The sequence below is a fragment of the Amphiprion ocellaris genome, chromosome 12 (assembly GCF_022539595.1).
Source record: "Amphiprion ocellaris isolate individual 3 ecotype Okinawa chromosome 12, ASM2253959v1, whole genome shotgun sequence".
NCBI lineage: Eukaryota > Metazoa > Chordata > Actinopteri > Pomacentridae > Amphiprion > Amphiprion ocellaris.
Genome location: NC_072777.1, coordinates 15,833,076 through 15,845,929, shown reverse-complemented (window position 1 = coordinate 15,845,929; position 12,854 = coordinate 15,833,076). Strand labels below are relative to the sequence as shown.

The following is a 12,854-nucleotide window of genomic DNA, read 5'->3' as shown; positions in this document are numbered from 1 at the left end:
AGAGAGCTGGGAATGGCAGCTAATTCTGGAGCTAAGTTATGGGTTTTTTGTAGTTAATTAGGTGTTAGCTACGGCCCACAGTAGCTCAAATAGAAGGCTCAATAAATGACCAGAGAACCAGATAAAGTCTCTCTCATTCATCACAGAGGGACGTCATCACGTCTCACCCAAACTAACAGTGGTGGGAGGCTTCGGCAGACTGACTGCATTCAGCGTATGGGAGAAATAGAGATAAACTAAAACAAGACAAGCTAACAGCCGCAGAGAAGTAATTAGCTACAGACTGCATTCTGATTAGTATTGTTGAAGATGTCGGTCGGAGGACCAACGAATGGTGGCACGTATGAGCCTCAACCTGCATCCCTGGAAGGTTTTTTGTGTGACGACATAAACCAGGACGAGAGTCCCCGGGTGCAGAGTTCGAGTCCAACCCATGGCCATTTGAGCTTCTTCCCATGATTCCTGTCACTCTCCACTGTCCTATATAATAAAGCCTAAAAAGGCCAAAAAAGAAGTACAGACATGGACTTCACAGACTAAAAAGTCTTCTGCAGTCAGTCCCAGCTGTGGACTTTTTCACCTCACTCTAACAGGGACAGCTGCTATTGAACATAGACTGTTTATGCTGCTCCCTGATGAAAGAAAAAAGTTTCTGCTGGTACCAGAAAAAAAAAATAAGAATACAGACGTATAAATGTTAATTTGCTGTTGCTGGGAAGGTTCCTGTTATAATGTTATGATCGTGGCTCTGGACTCTGAGGGTAACTTGTTTTTCTATTACATATAACAAACCAGATAAAACATTAATGCCACTGCAGTGGCAAATAGCTCTGGCTTGATTTGATTACATTAATGTTTAAGTTGAGATTTACAAGAAGTGTTTTAATTGCTGCTGTGTGAAGGGAATACTGCTGTTAAAAAGCACTTTATTTGTTTAAAGTGTTTGCAAACCAAATGTTACTGTATTTTTCTTTATATAGCAGTACTTTTAAAAAATGAAAGTGCAGAATACACTGCTTTTAAACTCATTATTTAATCATGCATAACAGTGCTTTAATCGTGATTAATCACAGAGAAAAACTGTGATTAATCTCTGTACCCCTATGTAGATATTCAATTGAAAATCAGCGGTTTCCAGCTAGAACAGTCAGTTGCCACATTAACAATGTCTACACTGTATTTCAGATTCATTTAATGTTATCTTCACGGAAAAAAACTGCTTTTCTTTCAGAAATAAGGACATTTCTAAATGACCGCAAACTTCTGAATGGTAGTGTACATTAAGTGTGTTTTTCATACAATATCAGTCAACCACATTCATTCCTACTCATTTTTTCCTCTGTTTCATTATTTATTTTTCCTACTTTGGTACAAATAATAAAGTAAAATCCGATTCAATTTTTTTCAATTCAATTCAATTCAATTTTATTTATATAGCGCCAATTACAGTCAAATTGTCTCGAGACGCTTTACAGAACCCATATGCCTGACCCCCAGAGCAAGCCAAAAGGCGACAGTGGCAAGGAAAACACCCTTTTAACAGGGAAAAAAACCTCGAGCAGAACCCGGCTCTAATGTGGGGGGACCCATCTGCCTGCTGGCCGGGCGGGTTGAGAGGGACAGAAGAGGTAGAAAGGTAGAGATAGAGGGGTAGAGGTAGAGATAGAGGGATACAGATAGAGGGGTAGAGATAGAGAGGTGGGGGGGTGGGACACAAGGACCATAAAACACAGCCACACATCTGAAGCATCCAGCATCCAGCTCTGGGACCAGGGACACTCGGAGAAAGGACACAGAAAGAAACAGAGTGAATGTAATGCAATAATGGTATATATAGTAAATACATAGGTAGTTAGAGAAGGGCTCAGTGCATCAAGAGAGGTTCCCCAGCAGCCTAGGCCTATAGCAGCATAACTAGGGGCAATCTAAAGGGACGTCAAGAGGGGAAGTCAGTTGTGCAAATGAAAACACCAGCATACCCCGTCAGGGTCCCCCAGTCAGCCCTAACTATAAGCTTTGTCGAAAAGGAAGGTTTTAAGCCTGGTCTTAAAAATAGAGAGGGTGTCCGCCTCCCGAACCCAAACTGGGAGCTGGTTCCACAGGAGAGGTGCCTGATAACTGAAGGCTCTGCCTCCCATTCTACTTTTAGAGATTCGAGGAACAACAAGTAAGCCTGCAGTCTGAGAGCGAAGAGTTCTGCTAGGATAATATGCTACTATCAGGTCTTTAAGATATGATGGAGATTGGTTGTTAAGAGCTTTATATGTCAGAAGAAGGATTTTGAATTCTATTCTAGATTTAACAGGAAGCCAATGAAGAGAAACCAATATAGGAGAAATATGATCTCTCTTGCTAACTCCCGTCAGTACTCTGGCTGCAGTGTTTTGGATCAGCTGTAGATATTTCAGAGAGCTATTGGGACAACCTGATAATAAGGAATTACAGTAGTCAAGCCTAGAAGTAACAAATGCATGGACTAGTTTTTCTGCATCACTCTGAGACAGGATGTTCCTGATTTTCACAATATTTCTCAGGTGGAAAAAGGAAGTCCTACAGATTTGTTTTATGTGTGAGTTAAAGGACATGTCCTGGTCAAAGATAACACCGAGGTTCCTCACAGTAGTACTGGAGGCCAATGTAATGCCATCCAGAGTAACTATATGCTTTGAAAGCAATTCTCTAAGATGTTTGGGGCCAAATACAATGACTTCAGTCTTGTCTGAATTTAGTTGTAAGAAATTATAGGTCATCCAGGTCTTTATGTCCTTAAGACAATCTTGCAGTCTAGCTAGCTGATTAGTTTCATTTGGCTTCATAGATAAATACAATTGAGTGTCGTCAGCATAACAATGGAAATTAATACAGTGCTTCCTAATAATGTTGCCTAAGGGAAGCATGTATAATGTGAACAGTATTGGTCCTAAGACAGAACCCTGAGGAACTCCATGATTAACCCTAGTATGCTCAGAAGAGTCATTGTTGACATGCACAAACTGGAACCTGTCTGATAAGTAGGATTTAAACCAGTCCAGTGCTGTCCCTTTAATGCCAATAGAATGTTCTAGTCGCTGTAATAAAAGTTTGTGGTCGATTGTATCGAATGCTGCACTAAGGTCCAATAAAATAAGTATAGAGACCAGTCCATTATCTGACGCTATGAGAAGGTCATTAGTAACTTTCACCAGAGCTGTTTCTGTGCTATGATGCACTCTGAAGCCTGACTGAAACTCTTCAAACAAGCTATTCCTTTGTAAATGTTCACATAATTGATTTGCAACTGTTCTTTCCAGAATTTTGGAGAGAAATGGGAGGTTGGAAATTGGTCTATAGTTGGCTAAAACATCTGGATCTCGAGTGGGCTTTTTAAGTAAAGGTTTGATTACAGCAACCTTAAAAGCCTGTGGTACATAACCTGTTACTAGAGAGAGATTAATCAGATCTAACATTGAGGAATTAATTAAAGGTAAAGCCTCCTTGAACAGTCTAGTTGGGATAGGATCTAAAAGACATGTCGATGGTTTGGATGTAGAAACTATTGAAATGAGTTCAGAGAGATGTATGGGAGTGAAAAATTCTAAATATCCATCTGGTCTTACAGCCAATTCTAAAGTATCTGTACTCGATGATACATCTGTGACATTTGCAGGAAGGGCCAGAGTAATTTTTTCTCTAATCGTAATAATTTTGTTTGTAAAGAAGCTCATGAAGTTGTTACTGCTCAAAGCTAAAGGAATACAAGTTTCAACAGAGCTCTGACTCTTTGTCAGCCTGGCTACAGTGCTGAAAAGAAACCTGGGGTTGTTCTTGTTTTCCTCTATTAAAGATGAATAATATGTTGTCCTGGCATTACGAAGAGCTTTTTTATAAATTACTAGACTATTTTTCCAAGCTACATAAACTTCCTCTAAATTAGTGGAATACCACTTCCTTTCCAGCTTTCGGGACGCCTGCTTTAAAGTCCGCAGCTGGGAATTATACCAAGGAGCAGGTCCTCTCTGAGATAGAACTTTCTTTTTTACAGGTGCAACACTATCAAGTGTTGTACGCAGTGAGGCTGCAGCATTATTAACAATATAATCCACTTCTGTGGGGGTAAAATTATAATATTTCCTTTCCATTATATCAGTAAGTGGTGCTGGACTAAATCGAGAGGGTATTATTTCCTTAAATTTAGTCACCGAATTGTGAGACAGACATCTACTGTAATGATATTTATTCTTAACTCCTATACAATCTATTGTTGTAAATTGAAATGTTATCATAAAATGGTCAGAAAGAAGAGGGTTCCGGGGAAATACTGTTAACTGTTTGATTTCTATGCCATAAGTCAGAACGAGGTCAAGGGTATGATTAAAACTATGAGTTGGTTTATTTACATGTTGAGAAAACCCAGTTGAGTCTAATATTGAATTAAAAGCAGTCGTAAGACTGTCACTGTCCACGTCAACATGAATGTTGAAGTCACCCACAATAATGACTTTATCTGAGCTGAGCACTAAATCAGATAAAAAGTCTGAGAATTGAGATAAAAACTCAGAGTAAGGAGCAGGAGGACGATATACAACAACAAATAAAACTGGTTTCTGAGCTTTTAAATCTGGATGAGAGAGACTGAGAGTAAGATTTTCAAATGAACTGTAACTAGGTTTAGGTCTCTGGTTCATTTTTAAGCTAGAGAGGTAAATTGCTGCCACTCCTCCTCCTCAGCCCGTGATTCGAGGAACATGACAGTTAGTATGACTAGTAGGAGTTGATTCATTTAGACTAACATATTCTTCCTGCTGCAACCAGGTTTCAGTCAAACAGAACAAATCAATCTGGTTATCAGTTATCAAATCATTTACTAACAGAGATTTAGACGAGAGAGATCTAATATTTAACAGACCACATTTAATTATCCTGTTTCTTCGCTCAGTTGAAATAATGGTATTAATTTTAATTAGATTTTTATGGTTACTATGTCTTTTATTTATTTTTGAATTGTTTAATTTATTGAATTTTGGTGGTCGGGGGACAGACACAGTCTCAATAAAGCTAACTGAATTACTGGAGGGTGACAGCTGAGAGGAAACTGCAGAGAGGTGTGGAAGACTACAACTCTGCATCCTGGTCTGAACTCTGGGTTGTCATGCTTTAGGAGTTCTAATAAAATCAGCCATATTTCTAGAAATGAGAGCTGCACCAGCCAAAGTGGGATGGATGCCGTCTCTCCTAATCAGACCAGGTTTTCCCCAGAAAGAGCTCCAATTGTCTATAAAGCCAACGTCGTTTGCAGTACACCACGTAGACGACCAGCGGCGAAACGATGCCATATGGCTAAACATATCATCGCTTGTCAGATCAGGCAGGGGTCCAGAGAAAACTACGGAGTCCGACATGGTTTTGGCAAAGTTACACACCGATGCCACACTAACTTTGGTGACCTCCGATTGGCGTAACCGGGTGTCATTACCGCCGACATGAATAACAATCTTACTGTAGTTACGATTATCTTTAGCCAGCAGTTTCAAATTTGCTTCTATGTCGCCCGCTCTGGCTCCTGGGAGGCATTTTACTACGGTCGCTGGTGTCGCTAGCTTCACGTTTCTGACTACGGAGCTGCCAATGATCAGAGTTGGTTTCTCAGCGGGTGTGTCATTGAGTGGGGAAAAATGATTAGAAACGTGAAGGGGTTTGTGGTGTGCCGGGACAGCGGGCTTGAGCTTAGGACTACGTTTCCTACGAACTGTCACCCAGCTACCCTGACTTCCCGGCTGCTTGGGAGCTGCTAGGGGACGGCTAGCAGAAGCTACACTAGCAGCTATATTATTGCGGTCCGCACCGGCTAAGGGAGCCTGGCTAACAGCTAGCGGGGTGTTTTCCATGGTGCGGAGCCACGCTTCCAATTCAGAGAGCCTCGCCTCCAAAGCTACAAACAGACTGCATTTATTACAGGTATCGTTATCACTAAAGGAGGCAGAGGAGTAACTAAACATGTGACACACTGAGCAGGAAAGAGAAGGAGAGGAAGAGGGAGAAGCCATGCTAACTGCTAAGTGCTAGGCTAGCGGACAGAGATAACAGATTAACTTAGAATTAAGTACTGAGAGGGTGCGTGAAGAAAACGAGTGTATGTTACGATTCAAATATTACCGCTACACACAGATTTAATGAATATCAAATTAGATGGAGTGGATTTTTTTTTTTTTTTTTTTTTTCCAAGATGGCGCCGTGCCAGCGGCAGCTAGTTACAGCAGCTCCGGTTAACTTTAGGTCTGTTTAGTTATTTTGTAGTTTTCTTCTCTTTTTAAGTTTTTCTTTTCAGCAAGTAGGGTGACGCTTTTGTACGGGACAGACATGGATGTGCAAATAGCGTTTTCCCTACTTTGTTTACTACTGTTTTCGGAACTTTTTAAATCCGCATCTGGTGACCCGTTCAGCCATGGCTCCATTGTTTACAGTCGGGAACAGCTGTTGGCGCTGAGCCAGGCCAGGCCGCCGTCGTGGGAGAGACCAGACATCCCAGCTGAGCTCCGCAGAAGGAGGAGAGGATGCCGGGCAGGACTGAAGCGTCGGGAGAAGAGGAGACGCTACAAGCCGTCCGTTCCATCTGTGATTATGGGGAATGTGAGGTCTCTCCCGAATAAGATGGAAGAACTGACGGCGCTGACCAGGCTGCAGTGGGAGTATAGGGAGAGCAGCCTCATGATGTTCACGGAGTCATGGCTGAACGAACTCACTCCGGACTCACTTTTAACTCTGGACGGATTTCATCTGGTCAGAGCGGACCGGAACGCGAGGGAGAGTGGTAAGAGAAAGGGTGGGGGCCTCGCGATGTATGTGAATGAGAGATGGTGTAATGCTGGGCACATTAGCGTTAAAGAGCAGCTCTGCACTAAGGATGTAGAATTACTGGCGGTCAGTCTGCGTCCGTTCTATCTGCCCCGGGAGTATTCACATGTAATAGCCATTACTGTGTACATCCCTCCCTCGGCTGATGCGGCTGCAGCCTGTGAACTCATCCACAGTGTAGTGTCCCAGCTGCAAACATCTCACCCTCAGTCTCTTATCATCATCTCAGGAGACTTTAATCATGCATCGCTCTCTGCCACTCTCCCCACGTTCACCCAGTACGTGACCTGCCATACCAGAGACAATAAAACCCTGGACCTGCTGTATGCAAACATCAAGGATGCATACAGCTCCTCACCCCTCCCCCCACTGGGCCACTCAGATCACAACCTGGTGAGACTGCAGCCCATTTACATACCTATGGTGAAGAAACAACCCCCCACCACCAGGTATGTGAAGAAGTGGTCTGACGAGGCCACTGAGGCGCTGCAGGACTGCTTTGAGACCACAGACTGGGATGTGCTGTGTGGTCCACACGGGGAGGACATTGATGCACTGACAGACACTGTTATGGACTATATCAACTTCTGTGCAGAGAACATCGTACCGACCAGGAAAGTACGGTGTTTCTCTAACAGCAAACCCTGGGTGTCCCTGGAACTGAAGGCCCTGCTGAAGGAGAAGAGGAGGGTCTTTGGATCTGGGGACAAAGAGGAGCTGAGGAGGGTGCAGAAGGAGATAAAGAAGAAGATCAAGGCGGACAAGGCCAGCTACAGGACCAAGATGGAATCTCACCTGCAGGACAATAACACAAGGGAGGTCTGGAGAGACCTGAGATCCATCTCTGGTTACAGCAGAGGCCATGAGAGGGGAGCTGCAGCAGGAGGCCAGGAGTGGGCCAATGAGCTGAATCTGTTCTTTAACAGATTCGACTCTGCTCCCACTCCTCCCCCCTCTCATCAAAGCACCGACCAGCCAGCTCCTTCTTCACACCTCAGCTCTCTACCACCAACACCACCAACAGCACCCCTCCTCCCATCCCCGTCTTCTACCACCTCCGGACTCCGCATACAGCCCCATCACCCCTCCTCGTCTCACCCCCCACCACCACCATCACCCCTCCTCCTGCCACCCTCCCCCTGCCTCTCCATAACAGCTGATCAGGTGAGAAGTGAACTTAAAAAGATCAAGACCAGGAAAGCTGCAGGTCCTGATGGAATCAGCTCCAGACTCCTTAGAGACTGTGCAGACCAGCTCTGTCAGGTGCTGCTGCACATCTTTAACCTGAGCCTGAGTCTGGAGAGGGTTCCTCTGTTATGGAAGACTTCCTGCCTGGTTCCTGTCTCTAAGACCAGGAACCCCAGGGAGCCTAACCACTTCAGACCTGTGGCCCTCACTTCTCACCTGATGAAGACCATGGAGAGGATCGTCCTCAAGAACCTCCGTCCCCAGGTGAGCCAGTATCTGGATCCACTGCAGTTCGCCTACCAACCGAACATTGGAGTGGATGATGCAGTGGTCTACCTGCTGCACAGATCACTGACTCACCTGGAGAAACCCAGCAGCACTGTGAGGGTCATGTTCTTTGACTTCTCCAGTGCTTTCAACACCATCCAGCCTTCTCTGCTTAGGGTGAAGCTTGAAGGAGCGGGAGTAGACTGTCACCTGGCTGCTTGGACCATCGACTACCTCACCAACAGACCACAGTACGTGAGGCTTCAGGACTGTGTGTCTGATGTGGTAGTCAGCAGCATGGGGGCCCCACAGGGGACAGTGCTCTCCCCCTTTCTCTTCACCCTGTACACATCGGACTTCCACTACAACTCTGGGAGCTGTCACCTCCAGAAGTTCTCCGATGATACAGCCATTGTTGGGTGCGTATCTGAAGGGGACGAGCGGGAGTACAGGATGGTCATCTCTGACTTTGTGGACTGGTGTGAGCGAAACCATCTGCAGCTCAACGCCAGTAAGACGAAGAAGATGATCGTGGACTTCCGCAGGAGGAGGACACCCCGGACTGCACCGGTGAACATCCAGGGTTTGGACATTGACATGGTGGACACATACAAATACCTGGGTGTTCACCTCAACAACAAACTGGACTGGACACACAATACAGAGGTCCTGTACAAGAAGGGCCAAAGTCGTCTCCACCTGCTGAGGAGACTGAGGTCCTTTGGAGTGTGCAGGACTCTGCTCAGGACATTTTATGACTCTGTGGTAGCGTCTGCTATTTTCTATGCAGTGGTCTGCTGGGGAGCAGGGAGCACTGAAAGGGACAGAAAGAGACTAAACAGACTGGTCAGGAGGGCTGGTTCTGTCCTGGACTGTTCCCTGGACTCCATAGAGGAGGTGGGTGAGAGGAGGATGTTGTCAAAGCTCACATCCATCATGGACAATCCCTCTCACCCACTGCATGACACTGTGGGGTCTTTAAGCAGCTCCTTCAGCAGCAGACTGAGACATCCACCCTGCAAGAAAGAGCGCTATCGCAGGTCCTTCATCCCATCTGCTATAAGACTTTACAACATCAGCATCACTGGCTGATGTTAACATAAACTGGACTATATCATTACCACCCCAAACCATAAAATTTGCACAGACATTCTTGCACTGCACATCTTTGCAGTTTTAAACTTTATTTTTATTTTTATTTTTTCTGTTAAAAATTTTGCCACCCTTGTATATATTGTAAATAAAACTGCTGTAACAATGTAAATTTCCCCTGGAGTGGGGAGAAATAAAGAACTTTATCTTATCTTATCTTATCTTATAAGCTACAACAGTCACAGAACACAACACAGCGCTACAACAGGAAGTGACGCAATACGCTCACCGTAACGTCAGACGTCAGCAGATCAGCCAGGAGGAGCATTCAGTGTTGAAAACAGTAGCCAAAAAAGATTATCAAAAAAAACCCCAAAAAACTTACAGCAATAAGAAAACACATTTTCAAATTCATCAACATTTTAGTTGGAACATCTGAGAAACCTGTGAAGAATTTTCTCTAAACACAACAACCTCATGCACTTTAGACCCAGCAACACTGAATCACTTGAAGGATAAAACAGCAACACACAAGCTGAACAATGTTGTATACGCAGTCCAATGCAGTGAAGAGTGCACTATATAAGGGGAAACTAAAAAACCGTTCCACTATGTAATGGCTCAACACAGCTCAGCAGCCCCTCAGGATAAAAAGCAGCGGTTGACCTGCATCCTAAAAACAAGCTACAATGTCATGAAGACAGTCATGTTCATATTGTGGACAGAGAAGACAAATGGTCTGAGAGAGAAGTTAGAGGTATGGTTAAAGGTTTATGATTAACTGGAACAGTCATCTCTACAGAGGACAAGGTCTAAAACACTTACACACGAGGGCAAAATTGTTGGTACCCCTCAGTTAATGAAAGAAAAACCTACAGTGGTCACAGAAATAATTAGAATCTGACAAAAGTAATAATAAATAAAAATTCTATGAAAAGGAACCAATGAAAATCAGACATTGCTTTTGAACCATGGTTCAACAGAATTAGAGGACACACCTTGATTGAACATGTCCCTACGGTCACATTGTTTTCAGTCTTTTCTAGGGGTACCATCATTTTTGTCCAGGCATGTTTCATGAGTTTATTTTTAAAAATAATTCTGTTGAACCATGGTTCAAAAGCAATGTCTGATTTTCATTGGTTCATTTTCATAGAATTTTTATTTATTATTACTTTTGTCAGATTCTAATTATTTCTGTGACCATTGTGGGTTTTTCTTTCATTAACTGAGGGGTACCAAGAATTTTGCCCATGTGTGTATCAGATACTTGTGATGTAGTCCTGATGTTCCACAGTTTTACCATCATTACCGACTTGAATCTTTCGTTGCCATATAAAGTTTGGGGTCACTTAGAAATGTCCTTGTTTTTGAAAAAAAAAAGCTTCTTTAAAAAAAAAAATGAAGATAACAAAGTAATCATAGATACAGTCTAGACATTGTTAGTGTGGTAAATGGCTATTCTAGCTGGAAATTACTGATTTTTAGTGGAATATCTACATAGGGGCACAGAGGCGCATTTCCAGCAACCATCACTCTTGTGTTCTAATGGTACCCTTGTGCAATTATGTTAGCACATGAATAAAAGTGTGAGTTTTCATGGAAACAATGAAATTGCCTGGGTGACTCCCAACTTGTGAAAAGTAGTGTAGTTCCACAACTATTCATACCTTGATGAGTGTTGTAAGATTGGTAACGGAACATGTGCCAAATGATTTAATGCTGAGATAAAGCTTCTTCAAGAACCAAAAACCAAAGTCCAGCTGCCTTCTACTGAAGCACTTACCATGACTTCGATGACTAAGAATCTACACAGACATGCATCTACCTAACATTTCCTCTTCATAAGGATTCATTAAACAAAAGTACAGACTCAAGTCCAAAAAATTAGTTTCTTTTGTCTTCTTTCTCATTAATTAATTCATCATTTGACCCAAAATACACATGAAGTATACAGATACATTGATGATGATTTTTTTATATATATAGATCTGAAAGAAGACAACATGAGTCTGAGAATAAGCTCAGCAGGATCTCCAAAGTACTTATTTAGCTGTAGCATCACATTAGCCGACAATTAACATACTGCAGATGAACCTCTCCTGCCTTGTGTTTGGCTGGGGCATTAAAGTCACTTCTTAAGTCTTTCTTCTCTTCTCAACTGTCCCTAATGAGAAAAAGCTTCTCGGTTTTCTGTTATGTTGAAAGCATGCTGCATGGTAACGGCTCAATAGCCTGGAAGATATTTTGAAACCAGATCGTCAGCGTTGCACCATGACGACACTCTCTCTGCAGGACCAGTGTATGAAAAAAAAAACTCAGATGGAGAAAGAAGGAATTACTTGGGAAATAGGAGGAAACAGATAATTCCTTTCACACATGTTCCATGAGACTCTGATGCACCTAGCGGCCTGATATTACATACACTCGGAGTGTTTCTGTTTCCACGTATTTAAGAGAGCGATAAAAGCGTGTTTCTGTATGTGTGGCATCGTTGGCGCCAAGAAATGACAGCATGAGAAAGAAAAGTGCTGCGAAGCCACACTGCTGCAAACAAACCATCTACATTCCTGCTCATGATGTGTGTTAAGTTTATTCCTAATGACCTGAAAAGCTGAATAAGCTGAAATCTCTCCACTACACAGGGCGCTTAATTGCTAAATGATGGTCTGTCAGCGGCAGCCTTTTTCTGACGCAAAGATCAACTAGAACCTGACAGTATGGAGCTCATCAGTAGGATTGCTACTTGAAAAGAAAAAAAGAATAAAAACAAGAACATTATGATGGATAAGAAGAGGAGAAAAGTACAAGAAGACAGAAAAGGGAAAGAGCACTAAAGAAAAGGATGGATGAAAGTAGGAAAAAGACAAGAATGAGATGAAGAGCAATCGCGAGAGCATGAGTAGCTCTGGTATTTTGGGCCTTCTTTCTTTCAAGATCAGTGTCGTCAACACAAACTTGTTCTTTGCCCAGGACAGGACAGGTTTTGTGACCTGAAATGCAAAGGTGATTTGCAGTTTGCTTTTCATGATTAGACAAATGGTTAGACCAAGGTCCCCCAGCAACCCAAGGTCCCCCAGCAACATCAGGTGCCCAAATACTCACTCCAGTGACCTCAGGTGATAGACAATCCATTCAAGAAGTCAGGCTATGAGCCCAACGTGCTATACCAGAAGTCCCATTAGACCAGTCACTAACCTTAGCAGCAAACAAATTTCTGCCATCTGCTGATTCCCTGTTGGAACACATTAAGGCCAACACAAAGCTTGTGCAGTTGTGTTTTTCAGTACTGTTTTTTTTTTTTTTTTTTTTTTTAAACAAAAATCCATTAATCACCTCCAGAACTCAGCCACAAGTCTTTAAATCTGGATCCCAGTATGTTTCAGAGTTGATATTAAGATTTTACGGTTGACTTTTAAAGCTCTTTGTGGCCTGGCTCCATGCTTTATATCTGACATCTGAGTTGCATTCAAGCC

The 12,854-nt window shown here is 43.0% G+C and overlaps 1 protein-coding gene across 2 annotated transcripts in view; it reads right to left on the bottom strand.

Annotated features, from left to right (window-relative positions):
* scara5 (scavenger receptor class A, member 5 (putative)) overlaps positions 1-12,854 on the bottom strand; it is a 170,673-nt gene that overhangs the window by 87,108 nt on the left and 70,711 nt on the right. The gene's annotated exons all lie outside the window — the stretch shown is intronic.